The sequence below is a fragment of the Loxodonta africana genome, chromosome 7 (genome assembly GCF_030014295.1).
Source record: "Loxodonta africana isolate mLoxAfr1 chromosome 7, mLoxAfr1.hap2, whole genome shotgun sequence".
In the NCBI taxonomy this organism is placed as follows: domain Eukaryota; kingdom Metazoa; phylum Chordata; class Mammalia; order Proboscidea; family Elephantidae; genus Loxodonta; species Loxodonta africana.
The window spans coordinates 85,590,954-85,616,616 of NC_087348.1; the positions used below are offsets into that span (position 1 = coordinate 85,590,954).

Sequence of the window (25,663 nt, forward strand, 5' to 3'; positions counted from 1 at the left end):
CTTGCTCATCATAGTTTCCTACATCCTCATCCAATATGCTATCCTCTGCCTCCCTTCCCAAGGAGTTTGGCAAAAGTCTCTGGGCACATGTGGCTCCCATCTTGAGTCATTTCTGTGTTCTACTTGCCTGGGCATTTTTACCATAATTCCCAGCGTGATTGTTAAGGCTGTGTGTCAGCTTGGTTGGACCATGATTCTCAGTGGTTTGGGAGTTATGATGTAGTCTGTCAGCTATGTAATGATGTAACCACCTCCATAATGAGATCTGATATAATGTAATTACCTGTATGATGAAATCTGCTGGGAGTAGCCAATCAGTTGAAGGGGAATTTTCTTGGGGATATGGTCTGCATCCAATATGTATGGACTTTTTGGCGAACCTCGCTGGATTTTGCTCTGCTCTGAACCCTCCATTTGGCTTGTCATCATCTGACCTCTGGTTCTTGGGACTTGAGCCAGAAGTCTGCCATCTGATCTACTGATCTTGGGTTCATCACCCCTTGCAGCTACATGGGTCAGGAGAAGCCTCCACCCTGATGGCTGACTCACAGACCTTGGACTTCCCAGTCTCTACAACTGTGTGAGCCATTTCCTTGATATAAATCTCTCTCTCTCTCTCTCTCGCTATATATATACATATGCTTCACTGGTTTTGTCTCTCTAGAGAACCCAGTCTAAGACATTTGGAACTTAGAGTGGTTGCAGAGAAGCAAAATTCTAAGGATGAGTTTTCTAAATTGGTTCTCAAGTCTGGTTAGTCATAAAGATATTGATGACTCTGTTTCCAGTAGTAAAGAGGGCACTGCTAATCCATGGCATGAGGTGGCAATAGAAATATGCAAAAAATCACCACCAATAGATTAAGTACTATTGAGAGGTGAAAATCTGGGAGATGATATGCTTGAAGCGTTTCAACAATTTTGTCAGGACGAGAAGTGTAAAGAAGCTAGTTGGTTAGTCCTAGTTTCACCAGAGAAAGTGGTGAAAGAAAGAGATGACCTCACGGCTTCAGAGTCACAGCTCAAGTACCAAATAAATGACCTTAAAATTGTCACTTGTGCCCTGAAAGAAAGCTTTCATTCTTGCAGTAAGAGAGCTGATATTGCCAAAAAACAAACCCAGAGTTTTATCATAAGAGTGGCTAAAATACAATGCCAACTGAACTCCCAACGTCGAGTGGTGACAGAAGTTAAAGTGAGGGCATTGATTGGAAAGAAACGAAGCCCTGAAAAACTTGGGATGGTAATCTATAGGCAGATAATCAGGAAGCTGGGAACAGTGAGTCCCTAAATTCCTTTGAATTACGCCTGCCAACAAAACCATTCGCCTTCCACCCCCATTTGATGAGATTAACCCAGGTGTGTCTGAAGAGCCTTTGTCTAAGATATTGCCTGGAGCAACCTCTGAGTCACCCCGTGGGGAAGCACTGCCAGAGGCAGATGCATTACAAGACATCACTGAATGTTCTCAGAACACATCCTACCACCCATTTTTGCTTCTAGACCTATAACTAGACTTAAATCCAAGAGAGCCCCAAAAAGTGAAGTAAAAAGTGTGATCCAAGAGAAGGTACACTGCACTCCAGAAGAACTGCTTGACTTTTCTAATATGTACAAACATATATGTGGGAATTGCTATTAAGCGTGTATTAGGAATATACAGTTGGATCAGTCTGAGTTTATTGACACGGGCCCACTAAGCACAGATTCTTCATTCAGTGTTTCAGCTCTCAAGTTCAGGTAAGGATCTAGTAGTTTATTTGGTTGGGTCACTGAAGCATGGATTATGCAGCGGCCTACAATAAATCAACCTGGAGCACCAGGCCTGCCTTGGTATGCTGTAGAAGAAGGTATCCAAAGGCTTAGGGAAACTGTCATGTTAGAGGTTAGATCCATAGACCCACACATGGAGTGCCCAGAGGACTCACCTTTTACCACACGGTGAGGAACAAATTTGTGAAGGGAGCCCTAGCATCCTTAAAGACTGCTGTGATCGCTCTTTTATGTAAGTCAGATTTGACAGAGGGAGTTGCCCCAACTGAATTAAGACATCAAACTACAGTGAGGCCGATTGGACCTGGTGGTGGTAGTGGCCAAGTGGTGGCAGTCAATCAACAAAGACAAGTTGGGTGTGGTTATCATAATGGATAGTGGAGTCAAAGCAGTAATCAAAATAGTCTGGTATAGATTTATGGTGTTGGCTACTTAGTCAGGGTGTCCCTAGGACTGAAATAGATGAGAAGTCCACTAAATATTTACCAGATCTGTACAAGCAGAAGAATTCTAGGTCAAGTGAATGGGAGTCTAACTCGAATTGCCAGAATAGAGAGTGACAGCCCCTCAATCAGTTCCCAGACTTGAGCCAGTTTACAGACCCACATCCCCTTGAATGAAAGGGAGACCAGGTTCCCTTGAGGAAGGGCTCTACTACACTGTCAAAAATTTATACCATTAATCTTTCTCTCAGCCTTCCCCAGAGGAATCTACTGCATTTTACGAGAGTGTCTGTTCACTGGTGAAAAGTAAATAATCAGACTTTTGAGGATTACTGGATACTGGCTCTGAACTGACATTAATTCCAGAAGACCCAAAATGGCACTGGGGCCCACCAGTCAGAAGGGGGGCATATGGAGGTCAGGCTATTGAAGGAATCCTGGCTCCGTTTTGTCTCACAGTGGGTCTCTGAACGCATCATGTAGTGATTTCCCCAGTTCCAGAATGCATAATTGGAACCGATATACTCAGCAACTGGTAGAACCCCAACATTGGGATCCTGACAAGTGCAGTAAGGGCTATTATGGTAGGAAAAGCCAAGCGGAAGCCATTAGATGTCCCTACCTAGGAAAAGAGTAAACCAAAAGCAATACCACATTCCCGGTGGGAACTCAGAGATTACTCCCACCATCAAGGACTTGAAGGATGCAGGGGTGGTGATACCCACCACATCCGCACTCAGCTCACCTATTTGGCCTGTGCAAAATAACAGGTGGATCTTGGAGAATGACAGTGGATTATTGCAAACTTAACCAGGTGGTGACTCCAACTGTAGCTGCTCTTCCAGATGTAGTTTCATTGCTTGAGTAAATTGATACATCTCCTGGTACCTGGGATGCAGCTGTTATCTGGCTAATGCCTTTTTATCCATATCTGTTTCAAAAGACCACCGGAAGCAGTTTGCCTTCAGCTGGCAAGGCCGACCACACACCTTCACTATTCTATGGCATAATTTAGTTTGCAGGGAACTTGATCACTGTTCCCTTCTACAAGGCGTCACACTGGTCTATTACATTGATGACATTATGCTCACTCGACTTCCTGAGGAAGAAGTATCAATGACTCTTGACTTATTGGTAAAATATTTGCATGCGATAGGGTGGGAAATTAATCCCACAGTAATTCAGGCACCTTCCATCTCAGTGACATTTCTAGGAATCTAAAGGTGTGGGGCATGGTAAGATATTCCTTCTAAAGGATAAGTTGTTACATCTGGCCCCTCCTACAACTAAAAAGGAAGCACAACTTCTGGTGGGCTTCTTCAGATTTTGGAGACCACATATCCCTCATTTGGGTGTGCTACTCTGGCCTATTTACTAAGCGACTTGAAAAGCTGCTAGTTTTGAGTGGGGCCCAGAATGAGAAGGCTCTCCAACAGGTTCTGGCTGCTGTTCAAGCCGCTCTGCCACTTGGGTCATATGATATGGCTGATTCAATGGCTCTGGAAATATCAGTGGCAGATAGAGATGCTGTTTGGAGTCTTAGGCAGGCCTCCACCAGTGAATCACAGCAGAGACTCTTAGGATTTTGGAGAAAAGCCCTGCGATCCTTTGCAGATAAGCACTGTCCTTTTGAGAAATAGCTTTTGGCTTGTTCCTGAGCCTTAGTAGAGACTGAACGCTTAATCACGGGGCCACCAAGTCACTATGTGGCCTGAGCTGTCCATCATGAGCTGGGTGTTGTCTGATCCACAGAGCCATAAAGTCATATGTGCACAGCAGCACTCCATCATTAAATGGAAGTGGTATATACAAGATCAAGAACCAATGGTACTGAAGGAAGAAGTCCAAGCTTGAAGGCATTGGTGAAAAATAAGGCTTCAGGAATTCAGAGAATACCATTTGAGATGTTTCAAGAAACGGATGCAGCGCTGGAGGCTCTCACTCATCTATGAAGGACTGTGGTGAAGGGAAATCTCTTGATGGGCAGAACTGTTAGCAGTGCATCCGGTCGTTCACTTTGCTTAGAAGGAGAAATGGCCAGATGTGCAACTGTGTACTGATTCATGGGCTATTGCCAAGGGTTTGGCTGGATGGTCAGAGACTTGGAAGCAATGTGATTGGAAAATTGGTGACAAAGAAGTATGGGTGCGTGTACAGCTCTCTCAGAATGGGCCAAAGAAGTGAAGATATTTGTGCCTCATGTGAATGCTCACCAAAAGGTGACCTCAGCAGAGGAGGATTTTAACAATCAAGTGGATAGAGTGATGCATTCTGTACAAACCAGTCATCATCTTTCCCCAGCCATTCCTGTCATTGCCCAATGGTCTCATGAACAAAGTGGTCATGGTGGCAAGGACAGAAGTTATGCATGGGCTCAGCAACATGGACTTCCACTCACCAAGGCCAACTTGGCTACAGTTACTTCTGAGTGTCCAGTCTGCCAGCAGCAGAGACCAACACTGAGCCCTGATATGGCACCATTCCTAGAGGTGGTCAGCCAGCAAGCAACCTGGTGGCAAGTTGATTACACTGGACGGCTTCCAACATGGAAAGCACAGTGTTTTGTTCTTATTGGAATAGACACCTACTCTGGATATGGATTTGCCTTCCCTGAACACAATGCTTCTGCCAAAAGTACCATCCATGGACTTAAAGAATGCCTTATCCACCATCATGGTACTACACACATCATCACCTCAGATCAAGTGACTCATTGCACAGCAAATGAAGTGCAGCAATGGGCTCATTATCTTGGAATTCACTGGTCTTACCGTGTTCCCCATCATCCTGAAGCTGCTGGCTTGATAGAATAATAGAATGGCCCTCTAAAGATACAATTATGGTGCCAACTAGGTGGCAATACCTTGCAGATTTCGGGCAATGTTCTCCAGGAGGCTGTATATGCTCTAAAACAGCGTCCAATACACGCTGCTGTTTCTCATAGCCAGGATTCATGGGTCCGTATACAGTGCTTTTTCTCCCATAGCCAGGATTCATGGGTCCAGGAATCCAGGGGTGGAAATGGGAATGGCACCACTCATTATTATCCCTAGTGAGCTACTCACAAAATTTTTGCTCCCTGTTCCCACAACCCTATGCTCTGCAGGTCTAGAGGTCTTAGTTCCTAAGGAAGGAATGCTCCCACCTGGAGACACATCACTGATCCCATTGAACTGGAAGCTAAGAATGCCACCCTGCCAATTTGGGCTTCTGATGCCTCTGAATCAACAGGCAAAGAAGGACGTTACCATATTGGCTGGTGTGATTGATCCTGATTACCAAAAGAAAATCAGATTGATATTACATAGTGGAGGTAAGGAAGAGTATGTCTGCAACGCAGGAGGTCCCCTAGGGCATCCCTTACTACTATCATGCCCTGTGATTAAAGTCACTGGAAAACTACAGCAGCCCAATGCCTTCAAGACTATTAATGGCCCAGGCCTTTCAGGAATGAAGGTTTGGGTCACCCACCAGGCTAAGAACCATGACCAGCTGAGATGCTTGCTGAGGGTAAGGGAAATATGGAATGTGTGGTGGAAGAAGGTAGTTCTAAACAGTTAGGACCATGTGAGCAGTTACAGAAAAGAGGACTGTAATTGTTAAGAGTATTTCTTTTTGCATGTTTGCATCAAGTATTTTTTTATTCTTCACTTATATAAGATGTAATCGGCTAGTATGTCTTCGGTTGTATGAGTGTTAGTTGTGTCTTATTAGGCACAAGCATAACTTTATAATTTCCTTTATGTAGAGATTATGTATAGTTTAAGGAGATGTGCACAGGTGCTAAGTGCTTAAGGTTGTGTGTCATTTTGGCTCACCATGACTCTCGGTGGTTTGGCAGTTATGGTATAGGCTGGTAGCTATGCAATGATGTAATCACCTCTGTGATGAGATCTGATTTAATGTAATCATCTTCAGGATGAAATCTGCTGTGAGCAGCCAATCAGTTGGAGGGGAATTTCCTTAGGGGTGTGGTCTGTATCCAATATATGTGGACTTTCTGGAAAGCTTTGCTGGCTTTTCCTCTGCTCTGGATCCTGCATTCGGTTTGTCATCATCTGACCTCTGGTTCTTGGGGCTTGAGCCAGCAGCCTGCCATCTTACCTGGTGATCTTGGGTTTATCAGCCCCTGCAGCTATGTGAGTCCAGAGGAGCCTCCAGCTTTACACCTGACCCAGACACTTGGAACTTGCCAGCCTCTACAGCCATGTGAGCCATTTCCTTGATATAAATATCTCTCTATATATATCTGTATCTGTCTATCCAGCCTAAGGCATCCAGCGATTTGGGCACCATGTTCCTCTCCATACACATATCCTGCTGGCCAGTGTCTGCATGTTAGTCCCTCCCCTGCTGAACTGCATCATTTACAGGGTCAAGACTAGGCAGATTCGAGAATGTGTGGTAAGTGCTTTGTCTTCCCAGTGGAAACAATGCTCAGTTTGTGTAACTGATTGGGTGGTATGTTTACCAATATAGGGCTTCGCATTTATCTACTTTGTGGATACTTATTATGTAAAAGTTCCATTGATTTGAACAAAGTGACTTGAATTTGAAGAGAAGAAAATTAACAGCCAGATTATCATATGAGTTTGGAAAAGTTGGTGTTTAAGAAAGAGAATGGGCTTTTGGATCACAATTAGATTTGAATCCTCATGCATTAATAATGCTGTGTTTAGCCTTAGGAAAGTTACTCGTTTTCTCAGCAACTGTGATGGTTAAGGTTGTGTGTCAACTTGGCTGGGCCATGATTCTCAGTGTTTGTTAGTTATGATGTAGTTTGGCAGTTGTATAATGATGTCATCGCCTCCATGATGAGATCGGCTATGAGCAGCCAATAAGTTGAAAGCGAGTTTCCTTGGTGTTGTGGCCTGCATCCAATATATATGGACTTTCTGGCAAATTTCACTGGCTTTTGCTTGCTCTGGATTCTGCTTGTCATCATCTGACCTCTGGTTCTTGGGCCTTGATTCAGCAGCTTGCTGTATGGCCTGCCGATCTTAGATTCATCAGCCTGCACAGCTGTGAGCCAGCAGCCTGCTGTCTGGCCTGTCGATCTTGGGTTCATCAGCCCCTGCAGCTATGTGAGTCAGAAGCCTCACAGTTGGGACTTTCCAGCCTCTACAAGCACGTGGGCTGTCTCCTTGATATAAATCTTTCTTTCCTTCTCTCACTCACTATATATGTATATGCATAAAAAAAAAATTTTTTTTACACGTGTATATATATACCATATACACATGCATACATACATATGCATGTATGTATATACACTTCCCTCCTTTCGCTTCTCTAGAGAATCTAGCCTAAGACAGCAACTCTTATTTCATTTGTAAAATGGGAAAAACACTACTCACTGACGTATTCCCAATAGGTAACCTAAGCAGAAGCTTAGGGTACCAGAAAAAGAGGGACATGAAAACTAAGCTAAACCAAATCAAACAATGAGAAAACTACCCCTACAATGTACTTATCTAGAGAATTTCAATTAGAATATTTTAAAATAATCTATTTTAATTATATATACTTGTCTGACATTTTGAAAAATAAAATTTCATTTGAAGTATACATGAAGAAGACACCCTATCTTTAAATTTCCTGATTATGCCTGACTGTATCATCATAAAGATATGATAGAACTAAATGAAATAAAGCTTAAAAAGGATCTTTAATATGTATGAGACAGAGTGAGCAGTAAATAAATTTTTAAGTTCTCATCTCTTTCTGCCTTAGCTTATCTTTAAAATGTTGGTGTAATAAACTTTGCCTCTCCTAATTCAAAAAGAAGTTGTAGAATCAAGGAGATCAAGAAAGGCAACAGGTTATATTTGCATCTTAAAGGACTGTATTAATCAAAATTGTAATTGGTGCTGGTAGTGTCTTCTATCTCAAGAAAATTTGTTGTGAGACATGGAGGCGGGTATCTGTGTCACTTGTTAGTGATTATTGGTGGGGGTGATACTTGAGATACTGTGAAATCTCTATTGCTCGATTCCTTTTGGTGGGGACCAAGGGGATGGCAGTGTGTTATCTGTGTGATTCCCAAGTATCAGGGTAACCCAATATACCAAGGCATTCAGATTTTGAGAAATCAGATTATTTAAGTTTATTTATCATTATGATAGCCTCCTCCAACCAGTATAGCAATTGAAGGTCACAAACCATTGTTTACATTGGCTAACCCCAAGATAGAGACACAGAAGCAGAAAAACTGATGATATTCAAACAGAAATGTATGATGTTGCAACCAACAGCACCGTGTAAACCTAATTCTAGAAGTAAAATCATTATGAGTCCAAGAAGATCCTGAGGGGGAGCAGGTAGCAGTGGAAGGTACCCAGGGCAAGACGCAGGGTTCTCACCATCTGCTGAATGACTGGAATGGCTTCACTTACAAGGTCAAAGATTCAGGTTTCCTCCAAAGGCTTGGCCTTCTCTGCTTTCCAGGGAGTATATGCACTTGAAGAGTAGGTTTTCCTCAAAGACTCTTAAGAGGATGAGAGCCTTGCCATGACTCATCTTGCCTGATACAACTAAATTCCTATTAGCACTGATCTGTTCACATGTGCAGGATGCCATAATTCTGGTGGCTACGAAGAGAAGTCATTCCTGAGACTTTTCCATGCTTTCAAATTATTATTTCACAAAATTTAATACAATCGTTACCAGCTATGGTGTTATATTCTATGGTTCCCTGTAGACTCAGGGAAACGATATGCCTGAACCTATGGATTCTTTCTAATATCTTCCCTTATAAGGTACACAATCTCTGGGTAATGAGCCATGGCTATTTCTCTATAGGCAATGTGGAGCCACTTATGATCAGGTGCGTGTCTGTTGGAAAGATAATCCTAGATGTAGATGAGAAACGAGGTCTGAATGGGATAGACTGAGGCATAATTCCCTCAGGAAGCCTTTTGGTAAAGCAAGAAAGATAGGACAGAGATCTGACCAAAGGCAATGGCTGTAGGGATGAAGAGAAGAAAATAAAATTTAAGTCACATAAACAAGGGGGAAACATGTTTTTGGTTGATCCAGATGAATTTGGACCAAATAGAAGTAGTTTGCTTCCTTGGAGGGAATCATATGCAATCTAGGGCAGGAATATTGCTGTTGAAAGCCACTGGGCCTTGACTTTCAGTGACTTCCCTGTCAAGGCCTGCTTGCTGGGATGCTGACACTTCTGCAGAGGCAGAGGTGGCTCAGTTAATGGAAAGAGGCAGGGGCAGTAACTGGGAAGGGTATCAACAGGGAGCAGACAGCAATGTCCAGAAGAGACCAATGGTCAGTGGACCCCTACCATCCCAGCTGCAGTGGACACAGGGTCAGAGGGGCCGTGTTTCTTCCTCCGTCACTGAAACCAGTATTGAAGAAGGGCCGCAGAGGCCCAACAAAGGCACATTCAGAGAAAGTGTAGATGAGGGAGCCATTGTCAGTGATGTTGTAGAAGGAGACGGTGTGGTTCTCATAGTCCACGAAGATCCCAACTTGGCGAGGAGGAACCTTAAGGTCGAGGGAAGTCTGGGGGGAAGTGCCAGCCTCATATTTTTGTTTGTTCCACAACCAAATTGTCCAGAAGCCATTCTCAGGGCTGAGCATAAATTGTCCCTTCCTCTTGACAGAGTGTCTACAAACTCCCAGATCCCAGGCTTCCTTTCCGGTCACGTCTACCTCCCAGTAAAGCTTTCCAGAGTCGAAGCACTGGGCACCGAGGACCATGGGATAACTATCAAATCTCTCTTCATTTTCAGGCAAGTTCTGGGAGGTGTCTCCAAGCTTCACTTGTCTCCGATCCTCAGAAAGGATGAGCCACGGACTGGCTGTGTCTGGATCCAGAGTGACATGTACTGCAGAGAGGGGACCATGGTCAGGCTTGGAGAGTGTGGGGTGGCTGGGGGCAGTGATGGTCAGTGGCCTGTGCATGTGTTAAACTTTGGGATAAGGACGAGGGAGTGACCCTGAGCCTCAGCGTGTGAGGAAACGGCACCCCAGCCAACTCCGGCCCTTGCCTTGACCTTTGAGGGAACCACTTTCACTATCTCCATGCTGCCCCACCTACTCGGACCTGCCATCTCTCCTAGATGCTGCTGTTCTCCCCGACCCTGGGCATTGGCTCCGCATCCACATTGTACCCTTCAGCTCCCCATGTGGGCCAGTCCCACAACTCCTAGAGCGTGCCTCACCTCCGTATGTCCTCAGCGTTTTCTTCAGCCCTGGCACATGGAACTCATTCCTCAGGTCTGGGGAGGCAACGCCTAGCTCCTTCAGGTTCCAGGCCTCACTCCTGACGGAAAGAGAATTTGAGACCTCCATCTCCAATTTCTATCACATCCTTCTGGAACCCTAATGCATAACCTTCCTCATGGATGACTGTGGTAATTTAATTCTACCCAAATTTACAAACATCTTTATTCAGTCCCTGGGGGTTGCGGTTGCTGATTACATGAGCCTCTGCAGCATGCAGATAGTCCCTATCTCCTCTCCAAGCCTGATCACCCTTTAAGCACGTTCTACTGCATTTTACAGGCAAGGCCATCTGACATAGGCTAAATCACTTCTGTAAGGAACTCAAGGAGTCTCGTCCATGCTGTGGATCTTAGTCATGGCTCTTGGGGGTTTGTAACTGGTTAAATTCCATTTAAAAAAGGAATCCCAGCAGGCTGTTGACTCAGAGCTTCCCGGAATTTTTCTGCTTGCCACGGCTTCACTTTGTGAAGACAGTACAGTCCAATCACTGTGGGCAACTCACCAACAGGGACGCCCATTAATTAGCCTTTTGAGACTAGAAAATATTTTATGGACGATCAGGTTCTTGAAAATAGGGAAGAGGATGGGGAAAACTTTAGCCCATGTTTCTCTAACTCAAGAACCTTTTTCATAGGTACATATGCTTCTTGTCACCCCCTGCCCTTACAAAGAAAACCTCTCCTTACCTTTCCAGGATACTTTCAGCCTCCTGAGGAGAAAAGAGACAGAGAGTTAAGTTCTGGACTTACTGGTTCACCACTGAGACTTTGGTCCTAAGGGTGATGTGACACAAACCTGTGGTCCTAGGGCACTGCTCTGCCCCATTCTAGTGGCAGAAAGCCATTTCTGACCAGCTTGGAGTGTGGGTGGTTGTGGGGTAACCAGGAACCTAGCATGGGTGTGACCTTATAGCTACAGGAAAGATCTTCAGTTTAAGGACTCTGACTCAGAAAATGAATGAGAAAGCCCAGATCCAGGGTGGCAGAGGGAAAACAGTCCTGGCTGAAGCCTAGAGAGAATCACAGGGAGAGAATGTCTAAACCAGGATCCCCAGGAAGTGCTCTATCTCATTTGTGGGCTTGAGTTGTTTGGGGAAGAAGGGCTGGTTGGTCAAAGCTCTATCCTGTGCTGTACTTAATGTTACCCCTCATTAGGTAAAATCAAATCATCTGAGAATATTCCTGTGGAGGGGGTTTGGGGCCCTCACATGGGAGTTGGTAGGCTCCTAGGCCTAGTCAAAACTATACCAGAAAGCTCAGTTCAGTGTCTGGTAGAAACAAGATTTGGATAATGGGAAGAGAGCGCCTGTCAGGTCAACCAAATCAGATCAGCCTTTTTGCACAAGCCAGAAAGAAATGGCTTCATGACCACATCTGACAGAGAGTAAAAAGGTGTGGGAAAAGAAGAACTTGTATACTTATTCCTCACTTAGTGATGATATCATTATCCAAAATTTTGTATTTACAACAAGAGTAAAAAATCTACTATCGTACTATTTTACACATTAACGAAGTATGTCTGGCCGTAACAGACACCGAGGTGCGAGAGAGAGTGACGCTGGCTGTGATGGTTCAGGTTATGTGTCAGTTTGCCTGGGCCATCATTTTCAGTGGGTTGGCAGTTATGTAATGATCTAATTTGGCAGTTTTGTGACAATGTAGTCATCCTGCATTTTGTGATCTGATGTGGTCATCCTCCATTTTTACATAATGCTGATTTTCACATAATGACCTGGTCTTTGGAACCTAACCATGTTGATAAGTGGGAAGTGGGTGTAGAATGTGAGAGCAGAGGGACTTCTAAGACCATCTGGTTTGTAGTTTCCCAAAGTAAGGTAGACATACAGTGGAAGCAAGATGATTTTAAGCAGAATGTTCAATGATGAACTTTTTAAAAATTGTGGTAAACTACATATAAACAAAATTTGCCATTTTACCCATTTTTAAGTAAATAATTCAGAGACATTAATTATATTCACAATGTTGTACAACCTTGAACACTATTTGTTTCCAAACCTTTTTATCACCCCAAACAGAAATTCTGTACCCATTAAGCATTAAATTCCCATATCCGCATACCCATATTCCCTACCCCAGACCGTGGTACCTACTAATCTACTTTCTATCTCTATGCATTTGCCTATCCTGGGTATTTACTATCAGTGGGATCAGGCATTGACGAATTTTTAAAAAATAGCTATGTACTTATTTGAATCTTAGCTCTACCGCTTACTATTTGGGTGGACTTGGTCAAGTTATTTAGCTTTAGTCTTTCATTAAGACTCTTAATGTCTCTGTGCCTTAGTGTCCTCATCTATGAAATGGGGATAATAGTAGCACCCACCTCACTGCATTCACATAAAGATATGCCTGGCATATAATATGTGCTATTCAAGAGCTTGCAGTTATTATTCTTATTGTTATGAAATAAATTAGAATAAAATATAAGTAACATATCCACAAGGTGCCCTGGTGGTGTAACAGTTAAGCACTTGGCTACTAACCAAAAGCAAACCCACCCAGCAGCTCCATGGACAGCTCACCTGGCAATCTGATTTCATAAAGATTACAGCCAAGAAGCCCTATGGGGCAGTTCTACATCACTATGAGTCAAAACTGACTCGATGGCACATGACGACAGTATATCAACACACAATTTCTTGGCTATTATTGTTTAGGACAAATTTCCTTTTAAATTAAACTTACTCAGACTAAAAAAGTGAGACAATTTAAGGAAAAATACTATGTTAAAATCATTTAGGCCGTTCACAGAAGTAGCAGAAAGTATAAAGGTGATACATTTATGGCTAAAGTTTGGAGTACCCACGTTATTTAGTCCACTTTCCACCCACGCTGTTTTACAAATGAAGAAATCAGGTCCAGGAAAGGAAAATGACTTAACCTGGAGTTATGGAGAGAACTGACAGCAGGGCCAGGGCTGGGCTACTGCCTCTTGATTTTCAGTTCAGTGTTTTTAGTTATATCTCATTTATTAAACCCTCCCCAATGGCCAGACACTCCTCTAAGGACCTTAGTGGATTCTTTCACAAAAATGCTTTGAAATATATAACATAATACTCATTTCACATATGAGAAATCTGATGCTCAGAAAGATTAAAGGATTCTCTCAAAGTCACTCCCCCAGTACATGTCAGGCACTTACCAAAGACGTCCATTTCTGTTCATTGTTGCATGGAATAAAAACCAAGCTAGCTGTCATCGTGTCACTTCTGACTCATAGCAACCCCATGTGTGTCAGAGTAGAACTGGCCTCCATTGGGTTTTCTATGGCTGAGTGTTTTTGGAAGAAGACTGCCAAGCCTTTCTTTCAAGGTGCTTCTCAAGGGACTTGAACCTCCACATGTTAATTGTTTGTACCAGCCAGGAACTCTGCCACATGGAATATTCCCTCCTAAGTTTGTACCATTCTATACCTTGAATGAAAACCATCCGTGAATCCTAATTCGGTTTATTTAAGAATATTCCAAGGACCAGGTTTCCATTTGCTCTAATGGTAGACCCAGGGAACGGTTTTTTCTCTAGTTACTCCTTGAATCTCAGAGGTAGCCTCTCCCTGGTCTCACCTGAAGCAGTTCCAGTACTGGGCCCCGACTCCTCCTCTCCAACTCCGAGATCGGCTCCTGCAGGGTCTGGCTTTCCTGGGCCAGTTGGGCCTCAGTCTCCCCCAGGATTCTGGGCTGATCTCTCTCATCCTTCTCAAGTTTCTGCAGCTGCCTCTCTTCTTCTTTAGCCAGGAAGTTTCTGTGCTGCACAAACTCTGTGTGAATCCTTGATTTTTGTGTCTCAACCTTTGTCTTCAGTGTTAAGGGGAAGAGAGGTATGGTTTTTATCAGAGTAACTCAAGGTTCAAGGACGGAGGGTGTGGGTGCCTATTTCTATCCTCTGCAGATTCATCACTCTGGTCATGTCTGGGGACACACACACACAGAATCTTGCTGGCAGATTAGCGGGTAAGGCACCTGGGACTAATGGTGGGAGCCCACTGAAACTGGCCCACAATCATACCTGTATCAGGCTACGACAGCCAAGACTTTTCTCAACCTCTCTTTCAAAACCCAGTCACCTCTCAAATGTATCCCTTGGCCTTCATTTCTCTCTGACTTGTTAAGAGAGTAATACCTGACCCCACCCCCAACAAGCTCCCACAGAGAGGCTCACAATATCATTTCTAAGTCATAGGAAAGGGAAGTTTCTGGAATATTCTTTGCCTGTCCTCTTTTGCTGGTAACTGGAGAGTCACTGCTTGCTATTGCAGCCTGGCTCTTCCCTGCCTCACCTCAAATCTTCCTCTTCTGGGATTTGTTGTCCATGAGCTCTTGGCACTCCTCTTAATCCCTGACCTGCCCCTCCTCCACTAGTGTGAAACTCCTTCACCAGTGTGAAACAAGCTTTAGTTCTCTGTTATACTTCGGACCAGCCATCTGGACATGGTCTAGCAACCACCTGCTGAAACTGGTTTTCCTACTTCAACCCTTAAGCCCATTCCTCACAGCCTTTGCCATTTCCTACAAGGCATAGTGGTTGGGCTTCTCTCTTGGGATACATTTGTCCCAGACACCAAGCACTGGTACTGTCATCTGCTGCGACTGGGCTCGGAGGAGCAGGGAGCTTTAGGGTATGGTTTCTCCCACTCAACCCCCTCTCCTATAGACTCTCAATCTTTGTGTTTGATTGGAAGCTCTCCTTCTAGCCTCCTTCATTCTTATTTCGCTTTATCAGGAGATAAGGAGGATGGCTGGTTCTCAGACAGTGAGATATACCAACCCTATAGCTATTCAGATAGGTATAGCTGAGCCCACGAACTTGAATTCTGCCCAGGCTTCTGATCTAAGATCCCTTTCCAGGTGTGACCCTTGCCTTCCAGGCTGCTCCCTTCTCAGCAGTATCGACTTCCAACTTCTCAGCTAACTCCCGCTCTCTGCTCAGCTTCTGTAATTCCACCGGGAACTTCTCCTGCAGAGAGAGAAAGCAAGTCAGTCCCTAACCAGACTAAGTAGGGTGGGGTAACATGGGGTGGGGGAAGGTCATCTTCGTTCTTAGAATAGCCTGGGTGCAGAGAAGGTTGGAGTACTGGAGTCTTGAGTGAGGTTGGAATTGATGAATGGGAAGACTTCAGAAAAAGTCTGATGTTTTCTTGTAGACTAGACCCACACTGTTGGGGTGGCAGGGGTAGGGGGCGTTCTCACTCCTAATTAACCAGGAAGCCACAAGGAAACATGATCCTTGCTAGCTTTTCCCACAGCATGTTCCCTACTCTCGGGGAATGAGAAGGTTGTGTTTAGTCTGCAACTCTCCACTTAGATTATACATGGAAGGAGATACTCTTTCTTTCCCCAGTCCTTCAAGTCCAGAGGCCACTCTCTCCTATCCCAAGCTGTGGAGAACAAAGCACTAATCAGGGACCATCTCCTTTTTACCGGCTCATGCTTTGTGCTAAGGCCTCACCTGGTGCTCATGTGTAGGTTCCTCAGTAGGGATCATGGAGTGGTCACGGTGTTTCTGTGACTGGGCACACACCCAGCAAAGTGCTCCTCCATCTTCCTCACAGAACAGGTGAAGTTTCTCTCCATGCACCCTACACTGATCTCCCTTCATGTCCTTCTTGGTGCTCTGGTCCATTTGTCTAAGGTGGTCCACCATGTTGGCCAGCTGCCGATTGGGCCAGATGTTCCTGAGCAAGAATTTCTGCCGGCACATAGGGCAACTACTGTCGCCATCTTTCCCGACCTCAGAGATGCATCCTTGGCAGAAACTGTGGCCACATTCAATGATCACAGGCTCCACGAAGGGATCCAGGCAGACACAGCAGGTTACCTCCTCCCACATCATTGCCAGGGGCTCCGCTGGGGCCATAGGAGCAGTGTTCCTGTTAAACTGCACCACGGAGATCTTGCGGGGGACTAGTGGGGAGAGGAGAAAAGGAAAGAAGATGGGAAGGGTTGTGTGAGAAAAATAAAATGATTCAAAGGAGGACATGGGGGTGGTGAACTGGAGGGGATAAAAACAAGAAAAAGCAAGAACATCAATCTGAATAACAAGGGCTTCTCCTCCATGGTCTGGTCAGATGGAAGGGGAAACTGAGTCTCCCCAAAAGAGGCAAATATAATTGTCCAGAATCTGAGAGGTAAAACTGTTTACAACTATGCTTTCATCATGTCCACCCCAGCTTAAATCCTTCAAAGGGTCTCCATTACAATCCAAGGGGAAAATAATCCAACTGCCCGGGAGAAATGACAAAACGAAGGAAGGAAGGAAGGGAAGATGGGATGGAAAAAAAAAAAAAATCCTGTGCCCAGCTAGGGGCTGAGCCCACTCAAATACATCAAGTTGTCTGTTGGGGCATGCATAGTAGCCGATTTGACAGGAAGGGAGGTCCAGGTGGGAGGTGCTGCGTCAGAAGGCTTGGCCTGAATATGAGGCTGTGGGGTTTCCAGCTTTCTCACTAGGACCACTTGCACCAAGTGGCACTTTGGGAATCCTTCTGGTGATTTTTTTTTTTTAATGAAGATTTCCCTCAGGGCCAAGGCTTTTTCCATCCATCTTCTCCCATCTCATGTAATCAATCACTGATTTCGCTGAAAAGTTAATCATAACAATAAACTAAACTAGTTATCTGAATGATAGCGACCTCTTTGTGTGAGAGTAGAACTGTGTTCCACAGGGCTTTCAGTGGCTGAGTTTTTCAGTAGATTGCCAGGCCTTCCAAGGTGCCTCTAAAAGACCCAACCTCTGCCTAGGCTCAAAACACCAACCTTTCAGACTGAGCCTCTTAACCCTTTGCACCACCTAGGGACAATTCATTCCTCTTTACAATAATGGCAGGAGTCAAATGTAGAGATATATATGTATGCGTATACACATATACATATTTAAGCTGGGGTGGACCTGATGAAAGCATATGTATATATATATACATATATATACATGTGTATATCAATAAACAGATGCAATAATTTGCATAAAGTTACATAGACTAAAATGAAAAAGAGGAAGGAACAGGGAAGAGGAGGAAAAAATTTAGGAGGTTTGCTTTTGAGGGGTAGGCCAGTGGGGGAAGGTAGCTGCTTGGGAAGGGCGGCGACACTGTGCGCTCAGAAGTGTGGCCAGCACTCCCTGGGCTCTTCTCTTGACTACCTGGTTCCTGACTTCATTTCCTCCAGGGCACTGACCACCTCAGTCTTGGACCAGGATACATCCTAGTCCAACGTCCTGCGCAGCCCTGTCCTTCTCACTTACAGAGGTGGATTTTTGGAGATAGGAAAAAAACCCAGTGCCGTCGATTGGAGATAGGGGGGAAGGGAAATTCCGTTTCCAGGATTGCTGGCCCGCCCCACACTGGGCTCCCCTGGGCCAACCTCCGGGCTACAATCCGGGTTGTCCTAGGTTCGCGCGCCCCTCCTCCCCTGACGGGCGCCGGCAACAGGGCAGCCCGGCTCCCGCCGCTTACCTCTGCAGTCGCTTCAGAGCCGAGCCTCCTTCCAGGCAGAGGCGCCGGCGCGGGAAGACCTGCGGGGTCGACCAAGTCCCGCAAGGGAGAAGGGGTGGAAGGCAATCTTCAAATCTGGGTAAGGGGAGGCTGGGATCCCCCAGCCTAGCCAGCTTCACTCACCTCAACAGGTGACTCGAAGGCCAAGGGTGGACTCCTGATTCCGCTTTCGATTTCCTCTTTAAGGCGAGTGAAAAAAATGGGAGGAGAGTGGGAGGAGAATTGAAGAGAGGGGAGGAGAAATGGGTGTGGAGGGAGAGAAAGAATAGCAGCAGGGAAGGAAGAGAAGTGGGAGGGCAAACGGGAAGAGACAAGGAGAAGTTGGGGTGAGAGAGGTTATTAGAAGATTCTGAGCCCCTAGACTTGGGCATCTTGGAAGCTGGGGTTGAAGGAAAACTCAGCAGCACTTCGTCCTAGGCTCACGCTCTCCCATTATCAAATGTAATGCCTCTCTCCCGTTTCCCCCTCCCTGCTCTGCGCAGCTGAGGCTGAGTCCCCCGTAGTCTCTCCGTCTTAAGTCCTAGACCTGAAATTACTCTCTGTGGTTTATGCGTCCTTTTCAGACCTTCTCCCCTCCGCGGCAGCTGCCCACTCTAGAGGAGTGTGTCATGTCCCGCCCTAACTGCCTGTGGGAACAACGTCAGCTACTGGGGCATAAGGAAGGAACCGGGCTCTTAGAAAAACGGGTAAACCCTCAGTGAGCGTCAGGGACACAGAAACTTCTGTGGATCCCTTGGTTAGAGCCTGGGGAAAGGGAAGGTGAGTGGGTTCTGTGGAGAGCGGATCCTGTCATTCTGTTTGGCTGTTTGGTAATAAAAGTGATAAACCTACCAAACCATTACACCTGTTTGGCTGCTTGGTAATAAATGTGATAAATCTACCAAACCATTACACCTATTCAGTTGATTCCATTAACATAAACAGTCCCTGAAAGCAGAGTGGAAACAGTGAAAAAAAATCAAAGAAAAAAGACACCCTGAAAATGACTGTTTCACATCACTGTAGACCCTTTGTTGTTTGTTGCAGGAACTGAGTAAGCCTCTGCTGGAAAGAGAATGGGTATGAGAAGAACATAGGTTTCGTAATAAGGCAGACATGGACTCAGTCAGTGCGGACCCTACTATTTATTAGCTGGATGCCCAACTCTCTGAGCTTCAATTTACTCATCTAATTAAGCAGGGGTATTAGTGCATGGATGGGTCATGATAAACAGAGAAAGTATTGAAGTTGTCAAAGATTTCATTTTACTTGGATCCACAAATAACACCTATGGAAGCAGCAGTCAAGAAATCAAAGGAGGCATTGCATTGGGCAAATGTGCTGCAAAAGACCTCTTTAAAAGTGTTCAGAAGCAAAGATGTCACCTTGAAGACTAAGGTGTGCCTGACCCAAGTCATGGTATTTTTAATCACCTCATATGCATGTGAAAGCTGAACAATGAATAAGGAAGACCTAAGAAGAACTAATGCCTTTGAATTACAGTGTTGACAAAGAATATTGAATATACCATAGTCTGCCACAAGAAGAAAAAAATCTATTTTGGAAGAAGTACAGCCAGAATGCTCCTTAGAAGTGAGGATGGCAAGACTTTGTCTCAAGTACTTTGGACATGATATCAGGAGGGACCAGTCCCTTGAGAAGGACATCATGCTTGGTAAAGTAGAGGATCAGTGAAAAAGAGGAAGACCCTCACTGAGATGGACTGACACACTGGCTGCAACAATGGGCTCAAACATAGCAAGGATTGTGAGGATGGTGCAGGATTGGGCAGTGTTTCACTCTCTTGTACACAGGGTTGCTATAAGTTGGAAGTGACTTGATGGTACATAACAACAAGAACATTAGTGCATGTAAGGTCCCAATGTGGTGCAATCAGTTTTCACTCAACCGCTAACCTAAAGGTTGGCAGTTCAAACCCACCCAGAGGAACCAGGGAAGAAAGGCCTGGCAATCTACTTAAGAAAAATCAGCCCTTGAAAACTCTGTGGAGCACAGTTCTACTCTGACACACATGCTGTCGTCATGAGTCAAAGGCAACTGGTTTATTAATGCATCTACCACAGGATTGTTTTGGTGCCTGTCCAGTAATATGCACACAATCATTAACATAACATATGCATAGCTGGCATAGTTCCCAGGTTGGTAATTGGCTACAAGATCAAAGATGCCACTCATTCCAAAGTCTCCCAGCTCACTGCCTGTGCTTCAGTACTTGTCTTGGTTCTCTAATGCTGCTATAACAGAAATACCACAAGCGGATGGCTTTGACAAAGAGAAATTTCTTTCTTTACAGTAAAGTAGGCTGAAAGTCCAAATTCAGGGTGTCATCTCCAGGGGACTGCCTTTTCTCTCTGTCGGTTCTGGAGGAAGGTCTTTCTTGTCAATCTTCTCCTGGACTAGAAACTTCTCTGTGCAGGAACTGGGGGTCTAAAGAACTCACTCTGCTCCGGGTGCTTCTTCTTGGTAGTGGGAGGCCCCCAACTCTCTGCTTGCTTCCCTTTCCTTTTTATCTCTTGGGAGATAAAAGGTGGTGCAGGCCATACCCCAGGAAACTCCCTTTACATTGGATCTGGAATGTGACCTGGGTAAGGGTGTTACAATCCCACCCTCATCTTCTTTAACATAAAATTACAATCATAAAATGGAGGACAACCACACAATAGTGGGAATCATGGTCCAGCCAAATTGATACACACATTTTTTCAGGAGCATAATTAAGTCCATGACAGCACTTCAGTATTCTTTAACTAGTGAGGTGACGCAAATATTTTTCCTGAAGGATCAGTGTCCTTAATGTTCCTGTCTTCAACATGTTAGCACATATTGCTTTCAACACATCAGCCATTGTTATTGGATAATGAGAACTAGGAATCTCTCCCGTGTATACTTTGGGTTTTAGGCATAACCCTCCTTGTCTCTATTGTGTGTCAGCAACCCAAGTTCTGCTAATCATATAAGTCATTCCAGTTAGTATCAGAACCCTGTCTTCAGTGGCTTAGGAAATCCCAAATAACCAGGCTATAGTCAGAGATTCCAATTTATTAGGACACTTTTGCTTTCCTTGGTAGAAGGGCTTCTCCATTCTTTGCTAGGCTCTCCAAGCTGGCTAAGCTCTATGTTGTGCGGATGGAAAAAAAAAAAAATTCTGTAAATGAGCTATTACCATGACAGTAACGGGGGCTACTTCTCTTTTCCTTGATTCTCTGACCAGTGTGTGTATGCTGGATATGAAAAAATACTTATATATTGGTTGCTGATTGAAAGCTTGTACAGAATTTATATGCCAACCTCCAAATCTCATATAGTGGGGTTTTCAAACTGGTGTGATACGTGAGCCTTTAGCTGTTCACCCCACAGTTCTATTGGACCAGGTGCTTCTGGCGTTTGGGGTAGACTATAAGACCCATGCATTCCATAGGGTGAGCCCATTATGAGAATTCTTTGACTGTAAAATCAGTTCCATGGTTGCAAGTGATGTTGTTGGGATACCCCATGGTTTAACTTGATGGAATATGTCTTTTTGGTGGTGCAGGACAATATACGTGGGAAAAGCAGATCTGTTTTTGGAATATGTACCTACTCTATGAGTACAAATTTCCGTTGGTCCAATGTAACTAAACTGCCACTAGGAGACTGTCTAGATTCTCTGAGAAATAGTGAAAAATCAGACTCAGAGCTGACCTTTATGTACAAGTGCCCATGACAGAATTTAACTCATGCAGTTAGAGGCTCTGCCTGTGCTCAACAGCCTGGGCTTCATATCACTCAGCCTTATCTATTTACCACTACTGATATGGATACTTGTACACGATCCTATTGAACAAGCAACAGAGAGCTGATCAACATTCACTGGATGGATAATCGTATCTCCCTGATTATTGAATGCCTTCTCTACATTGATTAAGAGCTGGGCTGCTAACCGAAAGGTCAGAAGTTCGAATGCACCAGCTACTCCTTGAAAACACTATGGGGCAGTTCTACTCTGTCCTATAGGGTTGCTATGAGTTGGAATTGACTTGAAGGCAATAGGCTTGGTTTTTGGTTTTCTCTGCATTGGATGCCCTCTGGTGGTATTCACATAGGACAAAAGTATTTTTTTTATCTGCACCATTTCCTAGAAATTCAACAGGTAACCTCTACCCAGAGCCCTGGTGGTACAGTGGTTAAGAGATATAGCTGCTGAGCAAAAAGTTAGCAGTTTGAATCCACCAGCTGCTCCTTGGTAAACAATAAGGGGCAGTTCTACTCTGTCCTATAGGATAGCTCTTAGTTGGAATCGGAATTGTCTTGATGGCATGGGGTTTGGCTTTTGGTTTTAACCTCCACCCATAACTTTTGGTCATCAATCTTTCAATCATATTTTTTCCAAGCCACTGACCAAAGGCAAAACTATTGAAATGGCCAAGATATGAAGATAAATCAGTTTATCTTTTCTTCTAAGCGACGTGTACAACCCCTTGTTTGATGTTCTTCCCATTGGAAAGATTTTTCTTCACTCTTTTTCAGAATAATATGTATTGGACACCAAACTCGTGTACCACCTCAGTTTTCTTGACCTCTTCTTTTATTCTCTGTCTTAGGCAGAACCCCAACAATGCTGGTTCACCACTCCACACACATACTTTGGGATTTGGACGAAACATCACACCCCATGGCATGGGATCCAGATTTCTTAGCAACCACTATGGGACCAAATTCATAACCAAAAAGGTCAGGGAGTTAGCTCTCCATGGAGCAAACATCACTGACCAATGGCACATGGGAGGCAGGAGAAAGTGGAACAAATAAACCCTCCTCTTTTCTCTTCTGTGTACTACTTCAAGGTGTAGCTCCTCCTTGCAACCCTTCTGATGAGCAACCTCACTGGCTGAGGGATCTACTGTGTCTCCTTGAAATTCATTATGTATCTTTATCCAGTGTGATAACACATTGAATTGAATTGTTTTGCATTTCCTCTTCCTCACTTCCTTTTCCCTTTACACTGATTTCTTCACTCCCCCGACCCCCACTCCCCACACTCATTGCCTTCTGAATAAAGGGTCAGTTCTTTAATCTTACCTAAAGCTAATCTAGAGGACCTGGTTTAAGACATCACCCTGAGTGGGCTGGTTAATCTCTAGGTAAAGCACCATGAGTAACCCAAAACCCAGTGCCAAAGGAACCCTGATTTTGTGGACTCATTTAAAGCCTACCAGACAATACAGGTTTTAGACTGAGTAGAACGGAGAGCACTCTGTCTGTGAGCAAATAGAATCAGCCTTGTGTTCCACTTGTCCTACTTCCATGTATCTTTTTCTCTCCCATCCAGAATTGAGAGACAATCTGGCCTTGACCACATTTATTAGTTTGAAGGGGAATAAAGGATCCTAGAATGAAGTTCTAGAGAACCTTAAGATTTGATGCTCTCAAATTAAGCTCTCTTGACTTAAGTTAGTATTTTAACAAAACACAGTTAAAAATCCATTAAAAAATCACCTCCTTATTTTCAGAGCCTGTAAAGTAATAAAAATCTGCAATTTTTAAAACTAAAATTTGAAAATAGGGGTGTGTGATAGATATGGAAAGGCGTATCTTGGGGCCCATGGAGGACAAGATTGGTTTCTGGGTTACAAGAACCACTTGGATGATATCACAAACTGCTAACACCTCAAGCAGATCGAAACTTGAAATTCACTGCTCTGTAATCTGCAGACATACTGGGACCTGGTGTGGAACAAAGAGAAGCCAGACATCTTGCAGTGTAGACTGTCACTTCCAGATGTCCTCCTCTCCATGTTGGAGAGAGAGGAGGAGGGGATGGCTCAAGTTGGTGAATTAAAACCTCTGACAAAATATCTGACCAGTGCTCTTCAAGAATGCCAAGGTCATGAAAAACAAAGAAAGAATGAGCAACTGGTACAGACCAGAGAAGATGAAAGGGAAATGATGAGTAAATAAAATGCATTGGAACTCGGTATTGGATCTTGGAACAGAAAAAGAACGTCAGTGGAAAAAACTGGCAAAATCCAAACAATGTCTGGAGTGTAGTTAATAGCGGTGAACCAATGTTAATCTCTTAGTTTTGACAAATGTGCCACGAATGTGTAACTAACATTAGGGGAAGCTGTGAAAAGGGTATACAAGAACTCTATACCATCTTTGCGACTTTTCTGTAAATCTAAAATTATTTAAAAAAAAAGAAAAAGAAAAAAAAAAGCTCTGATCATGTGTGGTGGGGATTCCAGACAAGTTCCTGAAGCTAGTTCTCATAATCCTGATTCCATGAAATATCCGTTACCTAAAACTTACAAATGACGCATACTAGGCTCAAGGGGGTAAAGTCATATGCTCACTATCACACAGTTGGTGACAGATCCAGAAATAGATCAGAGTTTTTCTGCTACATCATTCTTGATTTGTGATCTCCAAGGGACAGAGAGAGAGAGATGGCTTCGTCATTTTGGTTTCACATTCAAACACCCTCACCCCCTAGGTACAGGTATAAAGATGAGTAGAAGCTCCTTTTCTCCTCTCTAACGCCTTCCCCATGTCTAAAGCACTCACACATATGTCTTTGGCTATGCTGCCTGATTTCTTTTTGCCAGAATATAGGGAAAGCCTGTGTTCATTCTCTCTAAAGCAGAAATTAATTACCATCTCTGCTGCCCCAGAAGGACAGAATGTGTCCCAAGCTCATCCCCTTTTAGTCCCCACCTGCCTTTTTGTGTCACCAGGCTGGGATTTTTGGGAAGAGCAGGTGCTCAGTATGGGGTACCTAAGTATCCTCTTGGTGCTGAATCATCAGGATGTACAGCCTGTAGCTTCCTTCCAAGTCCCAGAGCTGCCTGGCCCAGCACTCAGGGGGTTCAGCAAGTTCAACTATGAAAATCTCTTGGATTTGTACCCAGATCCCAGCAGACCTGTTATTTTCCTACCTCCACCAAAGGATTATAAAGTCCTGATCTTTACTGATCCGGCAAGAAATGCTTTCCACAAACAGAGAAACAGACGAGAGGAGACAAAAGCTCTGGGGCTTTGGTGAGTGCCAGGGCTAGGGCAAGCAAGCTGGGCTTGGGGTGAAGAGATTGAGCACAAAGGCCTTCCGCCACAGGCCTATGCCAGTGTGTCTGTCTCTGGGCAGCACTGAATAGTCTCTGCCTAGGGCACGGCAACTTCTCTCCAAATCTTTCTGTAACCTGAAAGGTGAGAGTAGCCCCAAGGCCTTTACTGGACCTCCCTCTTATACCATAATGGACTTTGGGTAGGCATCTGTGATGAGCTCTAATCATGCCATTCAGGGACAGATTGCCCAGTAAGCAGGGTATGCACGGGCTTGCTTGTGCTTACTTGCTAATCTGTAGTCACAATTTCACCTATTTTTCACTACATCAAAGATCCTAACACAGGCCAAATCTCACAGGTGTCTTACATCCTGTTGTGGGCTGCAGAGTTTGTCCTCTGCCTCAGTTTGGGGTCCAGCTGTTTAGCCTTCCATTCGAAGACATATTCTGACTAGTTGGAGCAGGAGAGAGGTGAGAATCTTCATCCTAAACTAATCCAAGTCAGGAAGGCTGCCAGCCACGTTAAACTGATCATAGGTAACACTTATTAAAGGTTAATGATTTCTTCATGAGCTCATTTAACCCTCGCCACAACTTAATGAGTGCAGCACTTTTATTATCCCCATTTTACAGGGAAGACCATTAGGATGCGGAA

The 25,663-nt window shown here is 44.4% G+C and overlaps 1 pseudogene; it reads right to left on the reverse strand.

Annotated features, from left to right (window-relative positions):
• Window positions 1-9,421: 9,421 nt before the first annotated feature.
• Window positions 9,422-17,923, reverse strand: LOC100664148 (E3 ubiquitin-protein ligase TRIM21-like; annotated as a pseudogene).
• Window positions 17,924-25,663: the final 7,740 nt, after the last annotated feature.